Source organism: Echinops telfairi, unplaced genomic scaffold, assembly GCF_000313985.2.
Source record: "Echinops telfairi isolate 266 unplaced genomic scaffold, ASM31398v2 ScPeMD7_9;HRSCAF=40, whole genome shotgun sequence".
Classification (NCBI taxonomy): domain Eukaryota; kingdom Metazoa; phylum Chordata; class Mammalia; order Afrosoricida; family Tenrecidae; genus Echinops; species Echinops telfairi.
In genome coordinates, this window is record NW_022103906.1 from 46,419,322 (window position 1) to 46,436,985 (window position 17,664).

Sequence of the window (17,664 nt, forward strand, 5' to 3'; positions counted from 1 at the left end):
GCCGGCATGTTGCATTCACATCTTGGAGCGCAGCGACGAAACATACAACTTTCCTCTAGTTCCTAAATGCTTCCTCCTCCCCCACTATCATGATCCCAATTCTACCTTACAAATCTTGCTAGACTAGAGGATGTGCACTGGTACAGATAGAAACTGGAAACACAGGGAATCCAGGGCAGATGATCTCTTCAGGACCAGTGGTGAGAGTGGCGATACTGGGAGGGTAGAGGGAGAGTGGGTTGGAAAGGGGGAACCGATTACAAGAATCTACATGTGACCTCCTCCCTGGGGGACGGACAACAGAAAAGTGGGTAAAGGGAGACATTGGACAGGGCAAGATATGACAAAATAGTAATTTATAAATTATCAAGGTTTCATGAGGGAGGGGGGAGCGAGGAGGGAGGGAGAAAATGAGAAGCTGATGCCAGGGGCTTAGGTGGAGAGCAAATGTTTTGAGAATGATGAGGGCAATGAATGATCAAATGTGCTTTACACAATTGATGTATGTATGGACTGTGATAATAGTTGTATAAGCCCCTAATAAAACAATTTAAAAAAAGAAAGAAAATACCTTTTCAGATAAAACATAATCAGCAATTAAACACATGGAGTTCATGAGAAGAAATACATTGGAATAAAATTGGCTACATTTGTGAGAAGAGAAAATGGAGAAACTCAATATTATCAGGCAAAACAAGGCCAGGGGTCAACTGTAGAACAGTCAATCAATTGCTCATGTATAAGTTCAGATTGAAGTGGAAGAAAATGAAAACAAATTGATGAGAATCAAAGGGGGAAAAAAAGGACATACTGCCTGATAGAGTATCTCAAGAACAGTTTGACCCATTAATCACTAACCACCCAGGAAGACCTGATGGGTTGTTGGATGACATCAGGAGCATCATACGCAAAGACAGAAAAGGGTCATTACAAAGACAGGAGAGTAAGAAAAGCCTAAAGTTGAATCAGAAGAAACTTGCTCTTGAATGTAAGTAAGTGGCTAAAGATGAAAGACATAAAATAAAAGAGCTGGGCAGAAAACTTCAGAAGGCAGCTTGAAAAGACACAGTACAGTATAATAATAAAATGTGCAAAGACTTAGAATGAGAAAACCCAAAAGGAAGCACATGCTCAGCATATCCTAAACTGAACGAATTAAAGACAATTTCCAGGGCTTTAGTTGAAACACTGGAGGATGTAGGGCAAAACATTGGACAATTCAGGAAGCATCCAAGAAGATGGAAGGAATATACAGAGCCACTCTATCCAAATGGTTGCTCAACATGCACCATTTCAAATGGTAGCCCATGTGAGAGTCGTGCAGGGCCTCGCTGAGACTGAGTACTTGCAGAGACTGAAGCTGATGAGATTTCTGTGTTTGGCAGGACCATCACAGCTTGTGGTCCCCAAAGGCCACAAACACAGCTCTTCTGGGCCATTGTGGAGAGTGTGAGCACTCAAGGGCACAGGGTTACAGACCCCTGTGGAGCTGGAAGACAGGAGCATCATCCCATCTTAAGGTTAAACATGTGAGGGGCTGGAACACGCAGAGTGGTCTGGGTGAGATGAACCATGGGTGTAACCCACCCTGAAGTAAGGGTTGATAACTGAGTGCTAGGAAACAGGGCCTGCAGTGCTGTTGTAGAGGGGGCAGCGCAGCTCAGCCTGAAAGACCCCTGAAGCACAGGCAGAATTTGAAGTGCAGGAGTCCAGGACCACCATGAACATGGACTCGGAAGACCTAGTTGGGCACATGATCAATTTGTTGATTACCAGATAGGAAAAAATGTATTTGGCAGCTGTTGCTCCTCGGGCAAGCACATTTGGTGTGAAGTTTATAGCATTGTCCTTTGTCAAGTTGCCAAATTGCTTTTTACATTTTAATGTTTGACTTTGGCAAGGCTGGGTTCTTAAAGAAGCCGTAAATTCCAATTTGTCCTAAATTGCTCCTAATCAGTTATAAACTAATAAAGGATTATCTTTAGTATTATTTCTTAAGGAATACAGGGCAGATGATCCCTTCAGGACCAGTGGTGAGTGGTGATACTGAGAGGGTAGAGGGAGAGTGGGTTGGAAAGAGGGGGAACCGATTACAAGGATCTACATGTGACCTCTTCCCTGGGGGATGGACAACAGAAAAGTGGGTGAAGGGAGACGGCAGACAAGGCAAGATATGACAGAATAATAATTTATAAATTATCAAGAGCTCATGAGGGAGGGGGGAGGGGGGAAGGAGGGGGGGGAAATGAGGACCTGATGCGGGGGGCTTAAGTGGAGAGCAAATGTTTTGAGAATGATGAAAGCAATGAATGTACAAATGTGCTTTACACAATTGATGTATTTATGGATTGTGATAAGAGTTCTATGAGCCCCTAATAAAATGATTTAAAAAAATGTGTATCTGTCCATAAAGGTTCCATTTGACACTCAGAAAAAAAACCCAAGTAGTTTATTATCAAGAAACAATGTTATGAAGGAAGAAGTCCAAGCTGCACTGGAAGCACTGGTATAAAATAAGATTCCAGGAATCGACAGAATACCAATTAAACTATGTATATAAACTACTGCAGCACTGGAAGCACCCACTCATCTATGCCAAGAAGTTTGGAAGACAGCTATCTGGCCAACCAACTCGAAGAGAACCATATTTGTGCTCACTCCAAAGAAAACTGATCCAACAGAATATAGAAATTATTAAACAAAACATTAAAATCACATCAAGTAAATTTTGGTGAAGATCATTTAAAAGTAATTGCAGCACTACATCAGCCAGGAGGCCCCAGACATTCAAACTGGCTTCAGAAGAAAATGTGGAACAAGGGATATCATTGCTGAAGTCAGATGGATCTTAGCTAGAAGCACAGGGTACCAGAAAGATGTTTCCTTTGAATGGGTGGGTCTTAAGAAACTATGGATAGCAAGGTGAAGAAGTGTTCCAGAACATTTCGTTGTGCTTGTGTAGAACATGTACACAGACCAAGAGTCTCTCATTTAAACAGAACCAGGGCATATTGCGTGCTATACAATCAGGGAGGTGTGCATTCGGGTTGTCCTTTCAACATGCTTATTCGATGTGTATGCTAAGTAAATCATCCTAAAAGCTGAACTATATGAAGAAGAATGTGACATCAAAATTGGAGGAAGCCTCATTAATAACCTGTGATGTGCAGATGGTGCAAACTTGCTTGTTGAAAGTAGAGAGGACGTGAGGTAATTACTGATGAAGATCAAAGAATACAGCCTTCTCAGTGTAAGAAAAAAGATCCTCAGACTAGGACCAATAGATAATATCACGATAAAAGGAGAAAAGATTGAAATTGTTATGGATCTCATTTTACTTTAATCCAAAATTGATACTCATGGAAGCAGCAGTCAAGAAATCAGATGACCATGATTTTTTGATTGGGCGAATCTGCTGCAAAAGACTTTTAAAAACGTTAAAGAGAAAAGATGTTTCCTTGAGGACAGAGGTGTGCCTGACTCGTGCTGTGGTATTTGCAATCCCCACATATTCATATGCAAGCTGGACAAGGACTATGAAGATCAGAGAAGAATTTATTCATTTGAAGTATGGCATTGACAAGAATACTACAAGTACCATGAACTTCCAGAAAAACAAACAAATCTATCTTGGAGGCAGTGCAACCAGAATGCTCTGTAGAAGTGAGAGTGGAGAGACTTTGCCCCATGTCCTTTGGACATGCTGTCAGGAGAAACAAGTCCTTCGAAAAGATTGTCATGGTTGGTAAAGTAGAAGGTCGACAAAACAGAGGAAGACCCTCCATAGGGTGGCTATAATCAGTGCCCACAACAACGGGATCAAACAAAACAACAACTTGAATATAGTGCAGGATCAGAGAGTATTTCCTTCTGTTGTCCCTGTGGTCAGTTTGAGTTGGAGCCAAGCTGAGTGCCCCCAATGACAGCAGCAGTAACACTTTATTGGGGATTTCAAAATTTGTTAAGATATCTTTTTTGTTAACACCTGGACTGTTTTAGGGATGCACACGTGATGTTGACTAGACACAGGCATTGGACTATGCAACAGACACCATCATCAAAGAGAAAAGATTGAAGTTGCCAAAGATTTTATTTCCCTTAAATTTTATATTCACCATGAATTCTCATGGAAGCAGTAGCCAAGAAATCAAACAACATATTGTGCTGGGCAAATCTGCTGGAAAAGCCCTATTTAAAGCACTGAGGAGCAAAGGTGACACTTTAAAGGCTAAGGGGCACCTGACCCAAGTCTCGGTGTTTTCGATCAGCACACAGCATGCAAAATCGGGACACTGGATGAGGAAGACTACAGAAGACTTGATGCATTTGAACTGTGTTGTTTGTGAAGAGGATCGACTCTACCCAAGGAAAGGATACATCCATTTTGGAAGGGAGCCAGCCAGATTCGTCCTTGGAGAGGACTTTGTATCGTGTACTTTGGACTTGATATCAGAAGGTAGAGGTTCTTGGAGAAGGGCATTGTGCAAGAGGAGCAGGCAGTGAAAAGGAGGAAGGTCCTCCATGAAAATGTGTTCAAACATCCCCTTAGGACTGATTCCCCCACTTTTCTTTGTACTTCTGTCAGCATTCCTTTATATACCACAGATAATTAGTTAGGGTTCATGTTATAACTACTTGGAATACTGTACCTCTTCACAATATATAATAACCCCTCTTTATTCTTGTTACAGTTTCTTATGTCTTGAATTCTTGTACTCCAGTATAGTGAATCTTAACTCAAGCACAGTGGGACCCGGTCAAAAAGAATAGGCAGAGAGACAGAAGCCCGCCCCTCCCCACCACTCCATACACCAAGGAATCTTGGTGACGCTTTTGGGTAAGCGCTGGGCTGCTAATGGATTAGGTAGTTCAAACCCACCTGCCATTTTTATGGGGAAAAGTTGAGGTTTTCAGCTCCTGTAAATATTTCCATCTGAGGAAATCCTATATAGGGTCACTATGAGGTAGAATCAACTCACTGAGAATGGGTATACAGTGAACCCTCGCCACTTCGCGCTTTGACTTCCGTGGCTTCACTCTATCGCGGTTTTTGCGTAACAGCGCATGCTCTGTCATTACTGCCACTGATTGGCTCATACTGTACACGCTTCTGTCTGCATTGCTACGTATCTGAGCTACGTATCAGATGCATTTTTGCTTTTGTACAGTGTACTGTAATTGTTTGCGATTTTTAAGAAATTTTATGTAAGCCCTATGATGGCTCCTAAACAAGCTGCTTCTTCTAAGCCTTCTGACAATAAAAATAAGTGCCAGAGGAAGATGCTTACCATCCAGGAAAAGGTAAAACTTTTGGATATAAGGAATCCTACTTCGCAGAATTTCGTTTATCACAGTAGGGTCTAGAACCGATTAACCGCGATAAACGAGGGTTCACTGTACTCCAATAGACCCCAGCTTAACATCTTCAGAAACTTTATTTCCAAGAAAGGTCACATTCACAGATACAGTTGGGTTTTTTGTGTGCTTTTTTTGGGGGGGGGGGCATTCAATCCATAACATCTGAATTGTTATCTCACATTTATATTTTAGAATATGTGAATGTGATACATTTCCCACATGCCGTACCAGTGGTGTAGGGGAGGGCTAGAATATGCTATCAAAGTTCTATATTAATTAATAACTGGTAATTTGGGCCTGGATAGTCCACCTTATTCCTGGCCATGACCTGCCTCCTGGGGCATAGCCTTGTCTCTCAGGCCTGAGTGTGCTTCTGTCCTGCTAATGCATTGGGCCGCAGGGGGACACGCTCGTCTGCCGTGGTGTAGGACCGTACCTTGTGAGGCTGTTATCAGCTCTTCTCTGTTACTTCCTGCACGCCCCTGGTGCTGGGAACAGCCCAGAGACACGTGTGTGTGTGTGTGTGTGTGTGTGTGTGATGTGTGTTCTATCATTCCTTGGAATTTTGCATAAAGGCGGTAACTGGAGAATGTACTTGTAAACCATAGTGAGCTAATCTCCCCCAATTTTTTATGAACATCCGTTTTATTGATTTGGTGATAAGAATGGTACGGCTAACGTACATTTAGAGTGTTTTGAATGAACCGGCTCCTGGCCACACCTAAACTTCAGAAGGCCGCAGACATTTTTTGCATCTAAACATTTACACTTTGAATTTTTTTCAGACTCTCTCATTCAGAAAGCCTGGGAACAATTTTCAACGTAGAGTGAGATGTTCCTTAGAATTATACCACGCATTTCAATGCGCTCAGCAGGGTTTATAATGAAGAGTCGAAGCAGCACCTGCTCTCAATCTTAATTGCTCTCGTCCCCTGAATCTGACGCTGGAAGGTGTTGGTGAATTGATTTGTCTTACATAATACTGCTACAAACTCAGCTTTGGCATACACAATACAATGTTGAGATTTTTTTTCCCCAAGGAAAAAAATCAATTATAATTGTTTCAGGCATTCGAGTAAGGTACCTTCCCGTGCATGGGATGGCAGTGTATTAGGTACTGAAGAATGTCACACATATGTTAAGTAAAGCTATGCATAAGAGGGCTTCAAAGAGTTCCTGGGAAAACCCCATGACCTTTTCTTTCCATTTTACCAAGAACTTTTTGAAGGCCCTCCATATAGCCACACAAAGTCCCCCTAAAAGCAGCACAATTGGTCTGACGACCGAGGGAGAACTGCAAGGTCGAATACTCAGTGTGTTGTCAGACGCCTTTGCTGAAGAGCACGTTCTGACTCCCAGTGACCTGTGGGACGGAGTGCACTGCGCCCCGGACTTCCCCACGGGTCAGCTTTGTGGAGGGGGCCTGGTGCGGCAGTAGTTAAGTGCTTGGCTACTCACCAATATTCAGTGGTTCAAACCCACCGGCGGTTCTTGGGAGAGAGATGTGGCAGTCAAGCTGTCTAAAGAAGTGCATTCTCTTTGAGAATTACTTATGCAGCTAGCGGTGCGTACTTGCTTCCCCGGGAAAAGGAGAAGGAAAAGCACGGGAAGAGACTTTGCCACGCGCTGTTTTGGGTAAGAACCCAAACGGAGCCGTCGGGGTCCCTTCCAGCTCATAGCGCCAACCCTCGAGATGTTGCCAGTTGCATTAAACGTCACTGGGGACCCGCGGGCTCTGGTGGGGCGACAGCTCCGTCTCAGCTGCTCCTCCAGAGGTTTGTGGTTCAAAGTGCTGCTGCTGCTTCGAGGGAGAAAGACCTGGCTGTAACCCATGGCCATCCTCTGAGCAACCCTTCCAGGTGGGGGAGAACTGCTCCCTAGGGTTCCCAGACTATCAATCTTTCCGCCAACAGCCTCCTCTTCTCCCCCTGAGCGGCTGATGGGTTTGAATCTGCAGTTTAACCCACTGCCCCACCAGGCCTCCTTAGAAACCTGTTGAGGCAACTCCACTCCACCACATGAGTTGCGGACGAGTCAAATTCTTCTTGATGGCACGGATACCGGTCTTCCCCTCTCAGATCTCTCAACATTTGCAGGGGACTGGCAGATTCCAGTCGAATACCCACTGGAGCATTGCTGCCAGGATTCTCAAATGCCCATGTTCCCAAAGGCATATTTTTGAAAGCATGCTTTGAACTTGCAGTTGAGTTGATAACGCTTTCCCTAGTAGCTGGAGATGAGGGGGCTGTAGACCAGCTAGCTCCACTCAAGGTGGAGCTGGCAGGGCCACACTGACCACGGATGTCCCTAAATGCTTAAGTGGTGTCATTAGATTCAAACGTATGCAAAAGGGCTTGCTGTGCCACGTGAAAGCACACGGGCCATGTCCCATCTCGGGTCTTATTATGACTGTTGCTCTGACATTCCATATCTGAAGTAGAACAGGGAGGCCCATTATGAGCACGCCCTGGGGGAACGATCATCATGAAAGGAAGCCTGGCTGATTAATTCTGTCACAGGCTTGCGGAGCCCCCGTTCAGCTTCTCGCGTTAATGAAACACACGGAGTCGTTGACAGTGGCTTTGAAATTAACTGTCATATTTATGGTTTACCAGAGCCTTTGCTTCTAAGACTTCCAACAAAATGATGGGGATTTCCCAATAGTCCATTGCTTTATTTCCCTGGGTTTCTTTGAGTTGTCAGTAACTGCATGATGTGTGGTTTACAAATGTTGATTTCTTTGAGGCGACAAAAATGTCTTTTCTTGCGTAAAAAGGAAACTATTCATTGTGCTATCTTTTTATTATTCATAACTATAATAAATATTGATTAGAGCAAAAAAATGAATAGTGCTCAAGCACAAATGACCCTCATAAGTTATGATAGATGTATGCCAACAATGTATATGTAGATACAAATACCACAACTTACGGATAGATTTTATCCATTTATTTTAGGTCTGGACATGGAGATATTTTGCAGACCATATTACTTGCCTTGTGGCTCTCAAAATTATTCCTAATTATTAATACTGTGCAGGATTAACTTACTAATGGAATGAAATTTAGAAAAAGCTAGACCCTCTTTGACCGTTTGAATTGACAAATAAAACTCATCGCCATCGAGTTCATGCTGAGTCATGGTGACCCCATAGGGTCATGGTGACCCCATTGGCTACAGAATATAGCTGTACTGTCAGTGTTTCTTGGCTGGAATCTCAGGGGCAGCAGACAGCTGAGCCTGCCCACAGTGGCTCCATTGCTGTGGCTGTTGGTAGGGGTGGTCGAGTCTGTTCCTAACCCACAGCGACTCTGTGTGCAAGAGAAGGAAATACTGCCCGTTCCTGAGCCGTCCACATGATGGTTCTTATGTCTCAGCCCATCGATGCAGCCAGGCTGTCAATCGATGCAGCCAGGCTGTCAATCCACTTTGCAGAAGGTCTTCTTGCCTCGCTTCTTTACCAAGCATGATGGCCTCTGGCCCCAGTGGTTGCTTTCAAACGGTCAGCATGTCGGGAAGTAGTCCAGGGCAAACCATCTGCGACACCCAGGGACTTATGATGAATTTATCATATGGCCACTATTTATTGAAGGTGTTGGAGTCTGGTGGGAGAAACAGTTCACTCAGCTGGTACCCAAAAGTTGGGAGCCTTGTCTCCACCCAGGGTGCCTCTGGCAATCTATTGTCAAGCAATCGACCACTGAAAACCTTGGTTAGCACCGTTCTACTCTGACATACACGGGTTATGAAGAGTTGGCATCTGGGCAGTAGCAGCTGGTGGTTGTAGAAAGCATTGTGTTAGCAAAGTAAAGCCCTAACCTTAGATGGCAAGGGGATATGGCTCTGTAGAGAGAGCCTGTGTTTTAGGACAGAGGGGGCCATGGAGGGGGGGCGGCGTGGAAAACACAGATACAGGTGTGGTGATGACAGATGGGCCTTCGTGCTCAGCATCAGCAGGCCGGCCTCCTAGAAGTCAAAAGAGATGGCTTAATTCTCCACCTGTCTTCATCCCGGGGGATCTCCCAGCGAAACAGGCACGCAAGGCTCTATTCTGGCGCAAGGCCAGCAGAGCACTTGGACCTGTTGGAAGTAAAGTGAGACGCGCGTGTGCCAGCGCCAGCCCTGACTTTCTTTCAGAAATTGTGCCTCTTCCTAAAAACGGACTACCTGTGACCAGCTTCTGTTCACTTCTAGACCACGAGGGAAGAAATCGTATTTGTCACACATCTTAAAGGGACAGGCTCTGCCTTGAAGGGCCTGTTTCTTACTTAAATATTGGAGATCATGTTCCTTCTTGGAAGACTTTTTTTTTTAAAGGAAAAAACAAAAGACTGCAATCATTTCAAGCTGCTGCGTGGGTTTTCTCAGCGGTTTGTGTTTTTCTCAGCAGTTTGTGGTGCAATGATTTATTAGAGGAGTGTGTCTCAACCAAGGGCAATTGTGCGCACCCTTCCCCCACCCCCCTCCCAAGGGCATTTGGCCACATCTCAGAGAATAGCTTCTCGTGCCCCTGCTGTCGAGAGGCCAGTCATAGTGCTTCCGTGCCCAAACACCCCCACCCACAAAGGGTGGTTCTGTCCAAAATGCCAGTAGTCTTACAGCTGAGAACCCTGTATTCGAGGATGACATGCTCTTTTTTTAAAACAAGGACTAGAGGGAAATTTGGGGCAGTGGTCTAAATGGAAGGAGATAAATAGTTTCTTAGAAATTGAGACTTAAAAGAATACCTACGTCAAGACACCCCACCCCCACCCCACCCCCGAAAAAAAAGCACCAAGCACACTGCCATTGAGTCGAGCCCGACCCGTCGCGACTTTATAGGACAGGGTAGAGCTGGCCCTGTGAGTGTCTGAGACCACCTGTTTATGAGAGTAGAAAGCCCAGGCTCTCTCCCATGGAGCAGCTGGTCGTTTCGAACCGAGGACCTTGCAGGTCACAATCCAACGTGTCAGCACTACACCAACCAAGGCTCCCCCGTCAAGATAGCTGTAGCAAAATCTATGGAGAGAGGTGGCTGGCCTATCTAAAATGTACTGCACTGGAATCCTGCTCCTGGGCCTTCCCCTTCTCACTACTTCTAAGGGGACCACCAACTACACGCGCACCACTCTCTCTCTCTCTCCTCTCTCCCAGCCGCTGTCTCTTCTCTGTGCACACTGTTCCCAGCCCGGCTTGCGTCTCAGTTCAGAAACGCTGCTGCTTCATATCACCAGGAAATACCACCCCTGAGATACACAGCAGCCGACTCTATAACCTAATTTCAGACAGCTGAATACTTTTTTCAATGAGAATTCTGATGGCAGGCGCTGATAACAACCGTGCGCATTTTCTTTCCCTGGCATTCACAGAGAGACATGCATTTCAAAAGGCTGCCTCTTCTTTCCAGCATACCATTAGATGGAAAAGAAAGCAATTTGCCCTTTGAAGTCCTTTCATTTCACAGGGGGGAGGGGCCGGGGAGCGTGGAGCGAAAATGGAAAAAAAGCAACTTTCCTCAAAGGAAATATTCTAGACAGATCACTTGATTTAGGGCTCTTACATGCACTCAGCTTTTTAACAGTCTGAATAACTCAGCAAAGCTGAAACAAAGAGGATTCTGAAAAAGCAACCCAAGCCTGGGACAGAGGCTGACGCATTTCGCTTTGAACAATACGACCCCTGTGTGTGGGTGTTTCAGATGATGACCAGAACATACACACACAAATCTTTGTTCCATCAGAACGGTTCTAATCTTAGAACCAGATTAGACCCCCTCCTGCCACCGTGGCATTTTGTTTCCCATGGAAATGGCCCCTCCTTCCATGGGAGCAGAGGCCGGGTGTTTGACTGGTGAACACGCTTGGTCGGTCCCTGAAAGGCTGGAGGCTGGAGTCTGCCCAGAGGGCCGGAGCGCGTTTCTGCTTTATTTAACACATGGCGTTTCCACGAGTCACAAGCAACTTGATGGGAACTTCGGTGATGTTGCTTTTCTTCCAGGAAGGCCTAAAGCAGTACTTTGAAGAGTTAAAGATGTACAAAGCTGTAACACAGGCACTGCACAAGAGTTAAAGATGTACACAGCTGTAACACAGGCACTGCACAACTGCAGTCCGCCATTGACCTCTTACCCACGACCAACAATGCTAAGTAGCCAAGACCTTCTTTCTGGCTGATCCCAAACATGGTCTCAGATTCCTCACCAAAGCCCCCTCCAAAAACCAAACACATTCCCATTGAGTCATGCAGACTCCTAATGACGCTATAGGACAGGCTAGAACTGCCACTGCGGGTTTCTGAGATTGGAACTCTTTATTGGTGTAGAAAGTCCCGCCTTTCTCCCAAGAGGCAGCTGGTGGTTTTGAACTGCTGAGCATGCAGATTATAGCCCAATATGTAATCACTTCCCCACCAGGGCTCCTCACAGGGCAGCTCATTTTGCCTTCAGACACCTGAAGAGGTCTCACCATGAAACAAAGACCTGCGCAGAAGTGTTGGGGGCCCCTTTTGTTCTGTACCACACTGCTGTTGACTACATGCAATCAGGTTTAATAATTGTAGTAGATTGGTTGAAAAAATAACTGCAATTATTTAACCCACCTTATATACTCCTTGTGTAATCTGGTGACAAAGTGGTTACGTGTTGGGCTGCTAACCGCAAAATCACCAGTTGCGCCCAAGGGAAAGACTGGTAGAGTCTCGCACACTCACGGGCCAGGTCCACCCTGACCTACAGAGCCACTATGAGTCGGCATTGACTCGATGACAGTGAGCTGCGGCTGCGACTGCTGCCTCCATAGAGTGACAGCCCCGGAAGCTCGCAGGAGCAGTCTGTCTTACCCTACAGGGGCACTATGAGTCAGAATCAAGTCCAGGGCCGTTGGATAATCTTTGCAATATGGCATTACACTGTAATGCACTAGTTTGCTAATACACCTTCTCACTTACTATCTCCTTATCCACCATTTCAAATTTAAGACAATAGTAAAAATCTACTCTCTGACGATTTCACACATTCATGACGTGTCTAGAAGTAAAGAATGCTGAGGGGTGAGAGGAGAGACACCCTGCTGGGATGGGGAAGTTGGGGGTTAACATGGTTGGGCCGGAGTCTCAGCAGCTTGGGAGTCATCTGATGATATACTTTGGCCCAGGAATTGCAGTAGCGCTATTAGTTTAATTATCCCATGTTACAGACGAGGAAGGAGCCCTTGTGAAGCTCTGGAAAGCAGTCTGCTGCTGCCCAGAAACTGCGAGCCTCCAAATGGTAGCCGCTCCCCTCGAGAAGGATGGCGCAGTCTGCTTCCCTAAAGAGCTAAGTCTTGGGAAACCCAGGAGGCAGCTGTGTTAGTCCGGGTAGACGAGAGAAGCAAGTCATAGGCACTCATATGTGTATAAGAGAGAGTTTTATATCCAAGAACAATAGAATATTGAGAAAGCATCCCAGCCCAGTCCAGATCAAGTCCATAGGTCTGATATTAGCCCATATGTCCGATACCAATCTATAAAGTTCTCTTCTGACTTACTCAACACATGCAATGATACCGAATGCAGGAAGATCACAGGCCAGTGCTTTGAAAGTCTTTTGGATCCAGTGGTGGTAGAAGCATCTCAGTGCTGGCGTTTGTCTCCATGTGGCCCTTCTAGCTTGGGGGTTCTGGCCGCATCAGCATAGCTCCATCAGGCTTGTGGTCAGTGATGTCTCACAGGCAGTGAGCATGTGCCCTGCTTCCAGCAAGCTATTTATCTCCTTAGTGCCTCCAAATGAGGTCATCAATCTGTAACCTGCTTGACAGGCTAAACTCCACCCCTTCACTCATAAGTCTCAAATTGACAACAGATTATGCAACTACTAAGCAGCTCTGCTGTCTTAGGGGAATCAACTTGATGAAATGGTTTGGTTTGATTTTTTTTTTACAGATGAGGAAACTGAGGCACAGAGTTTAAGTAACTTATCCAAGACCTCACTTAATAAGTGGCAAAATCAAGATTTGAATTTAAGCAGGATGATTCACATCTATATTTTAACCTTTATACTAAAATGCTTCTGTGCATTTTAAATAAAGCCGTTTTAGTAAACATGGGTTTCTAATAGACTAATGAAAATGAATGATGTTTGGGATTACTTCAAATCAGTCATGGACAGAGGCAAAAGGAGGTGGGGATGTGAAGCAAAACTGGCTACAAGTTGGCTTGAGATTGGGTGACAGGTACATGGAAGTGTGTTTTACTATCTCTTTACTTTTGTGTGTACTTAAAATTTTCCATCATAAGTTAATTTAAAAAGGTGGCATCCTTCCTTTTAAAATGGCTAAGCAAAGACCTTACCTTTCCTTTCAAGATAGTACGTTCTATTGTCTCAAGAATGTTTGCTTATGGAAATTTCTGTTACATATTCAGAATTCTTTCAAAGAACACTGGAGTCTCTGCTACATCTGATGTTCCACAGCAATTACAGAAGGTCCTATGATCTCCCAATCATTCATTTCATAAACATTTATTGAGCATCCACTGTGGGCAGATAATTTCTTTAAAGCTGACTCTGTAGAGAGTAAGTGGGGTGGTGGTAGTGATGTTGGATTAAATGATCATGTAGTATCGGTGCTGAGATCTATGAGCAGGAATGAGTTACACAGTAAAAGGTCAGCAGGAGGACCTTTCAGGGGAAGGCATGAAGGCAGAGCAAGCATGGTGGAGTTTAAAAATCAGAAAGCTGGCTGTGATGCCCAGGGTGTCACGGACAAAGAGGATGGTGGTCCTAGACGATGGAGAGAGAGAGTGAAGCAGAAGACCAGGCATGCAGGGTTTGAAACCCAGGGTAGAATGTTGGGCTCTGGCCTAGTGTAATGGGGAGACATCAGGGTCTGCAAAGCAAGGGGGGGTTGTGCTCATGCTTGGAGCTTGAAAAGAACACACAGCTGCCATGAGAACATGATGGGGGCAGAGGGGCCGGAATCAAAGCCAGGAGACCAGTGGTGATTTTTTTTTGGTGGGGGAGGGAGGCGGTTAGTGAGCAGAGTGATTTAGACCAGGATCATATTGAGAAAGAACAAATTCCTGATCGTTTGAGAGCAGAGCTGGCGAATGTGGCTGCCGGCCTGGATTGGAAGCATTTGGATTTGGCACTGGAATAACGGGGTGCACAGAACACGGTTGAAGAAATCACGGGGCAGGAGTGGAGTGGTGTCTTGGGAAGAACGGACATCCAGCTGTTCCGATGGCTGGGCAGGGGTGGTGGGCTAGGAGAGGGGGGACAGGGAGCATCTGCATGCTTCGAGTGGTGCTTAGAGCTTTGTCCTAAACTGTGGGCCTGCAGCTTCCTCCGAGGATATTGCTTTTCCTAGACACTGGTCAGCGGTGCCTTGCCACGCTCAAAGCTGCTTCTTACATAAGTATGATCAAATATGGGATGGAGCAGTCTCAGCTACAACGAGGCACTTAGTGAATGCCTGTCTGCGATCTCAATGACGATAGATAGCCCGTGAGGGCCGAGCTGATCTTTATCGCGCTGTCTGCAGCAGAATAACGTCTGTGTGATGACTGGCTTAATGTCTGTCTTCACTACTGGAGTGGTATCTCCAGGAGGCAGTGGGGATCTGTCCTGTTCCAAGGCTGGGCATGTAATGCCCAAACATTCAGTAATGATGTTCTAAGTAAATGAATGAATGAAAGCCCAACGTTTAGAGATGGCTTAGTTTGACTTCTTAGAGAGCAGTTTTAAACAAGTTTTCACAGTGGTCAACAACTGGGCAATTTGACCACTGGAAATGGAATAACCAGAATGGAATGAGTGCGACTATTAACTCGCACGTGAAAATGCCACCCACGTCCCTGAACCTTCTGTCTGGAACTTGTTCGATGGGAACCTCATTTTGAAGTTTTCTTTGAGAACACAGTAACGTATTATTAAATACATTTAAAAATAAACTATCACAGGGACTTACACTTGCAAAAATAGTAGGTACGTAAAATAGATATGTTTTCCCATTCCTCTGTGAAACCCAACTATAAGAAGAGTGCAAAAGATGAAAATAAGATTACAGCTAGGCTACATAGCTTTGTCCTGAGTAGTAAAAGGGTGATGGATTCCTTCCACTTTGTTTGCCTGCTTCTTGGTGTGCTTTTGCCTCATCTGTCCCAGGATAGAAGCTGAAGGAGCCAGCAATGCAGACATGCCAATTGGGGCAGACAAAAAGAACCCGGGGCTTTCTCAAGTCAGCGTGTTTAAAAACAACCACTCTGATTTAACCAACCACACAGGAAACACATAGCCACCACCAGCCAGGGCTGAGTGAGGAACTTCCAATCCCTCAGTTTATAATGGGACGCCTTCACACTGCACAGAGGAGTAGTGCTCGAGGTCAAATAGAAATCCAGCAATGATAGGCCCTTATGCTCAATGGAGACCACTGTTGCGGGCTCCGAGGACTGGCTTTCAAGGGCTGGACTTTCAAGATAACACAAAAGTTAAGGACACACTCTTATTCCATTTCCATGTGGGAAACTGGAGCTCTGCCCCACACTCAACAGTAATAAAAAGCCTCTGAAACATTGGATTTCAATGGAGGACCAGCAGAGAACTTGAACTTCTACCTCCACCTGACAGTAAAGAGGATCCCATTCTCCTACCAGAAAAAAGAAGGTTTGAATAATATCTAGGGCCGCATAAGGCAGTATGAAAGTTGTCTGTATTTCAACTAAAATAATCACTCATCGAAACAACAAGAAAAATCCTTAAGATAATATTAAAATGAATCAATATATCCAACAATGGGGTGACAGGGCTATTGGAGTGATCTGATGAAAATGTTAAACAAGTCATAATAAAAATACCTCCGTGAGAATTAGTCAACATGCTTGAAACAAATTAAAAAATAGACAAATTCAACCAAAAAAGGGAAAAGCATGTTTGTTAAGGGAAAATAATTTTGAAGGGAAAAAGGCTCAGCAAAGGAATGGCAGATATCAAGGAGAATCAGATGGGAAGAGTGGAAGTGAAAACAATGCCAAGCCGGACTTAGAGGCTCACCTCCTGGACTCTGTTGCAGAATGGAAGCAGGGAGGGGTAGAAGGGAGAGTGGATTGGAAGACAGAAAAATAGAGCTGACCAAACCTGAAGACAAGTGAGAAAGTAAATGAAGAGATGCCCTGGGACTTGTGGGAATGTGATACAAGACCTAATGTTCACATCATCCAAGTCCCGGAAGGAGAAGAGCAGGAGAGAGGGGTTGGAAATATACTAAGAGGAGTAATGGCTGACACTTCCCAGATATGACAGGACACATAAATCTACAGATCAAAAAGTGGAATGAATAACAACCAGGGTAAACCAAACAGATCAGAACTAAATTTATGAACACTGAAAAAGAGAGAAAGCAAGAAAAAGCATGTGCAGTCTTGACAATGAATAAGGAAGACCAGAAAAAAGAATGCATTTGAATTATGGTGTTGCCAAAGTGTGTGGGCAGTACCGTGGACTGTCAGACGAATGAACAAATCCACGTTGTATGTGTTTCTCTTTAGAGGGACGATGGTAAGACTTTGCTTCACATACTTTGGACACGTTATCAGAAAACAGTCCCTAGGGAAGGACGTCATGCTGAGTAAAGTAGAAAGCCAGCAGCAATGGGAGCGCCTCGGTGAACTGGAGGGGTGTTGGCATGGTGATACCAGCAGGCTCCAGCCTGACAACAGTTGTGAAGACAGCTCACCCATAGTGCTCCCTTCAGTTGTGCGGTGGGCTCCTGTGAGTCACAATGATTCAATGGCACCAATAACAACTTTCAAGTTGGCAAAACTTCGACAAAGATATGAAAGAACTCAACAACCCCATTCAGCACGAGCTCTGATCCACAGTGATGGAACTCCCACCCGGGAAGAGTAGGACACATTATTCCCAAGGGCCCCCAAACGGGTATCAAAACGGATTACATGCTGGACTATATAACATTAAACGAATTCGAAAGAGCTGAAATAATACTGTGTGCTCTTGGGGAATACGTAAAATTAAACTTGAAATTAGTAACACAAATAAAGTAGAAAAATCCTCAAATGCTTGGAAACTAAACCACAAACTTATACTAACCCATGGTTTGAAGACAAAGTTCCCTGGGAAATTTAAGAAACTACTTTGAATTGAATTAAAATAAGTATGCTGTACATCAAAAATCATGGTGCTCAACTAAAGCAGTGAGTGCTGAGGGCAATTTTGTGTAACACAAAATGCACACATTAGAAAAGGGAACAGTGCCAATCAATAATACCGTCAAAATGAGCCCGAGCAAGTCAAAAGGCGAAATAATATAGAACAGAAATGACTAACCCTGGAAA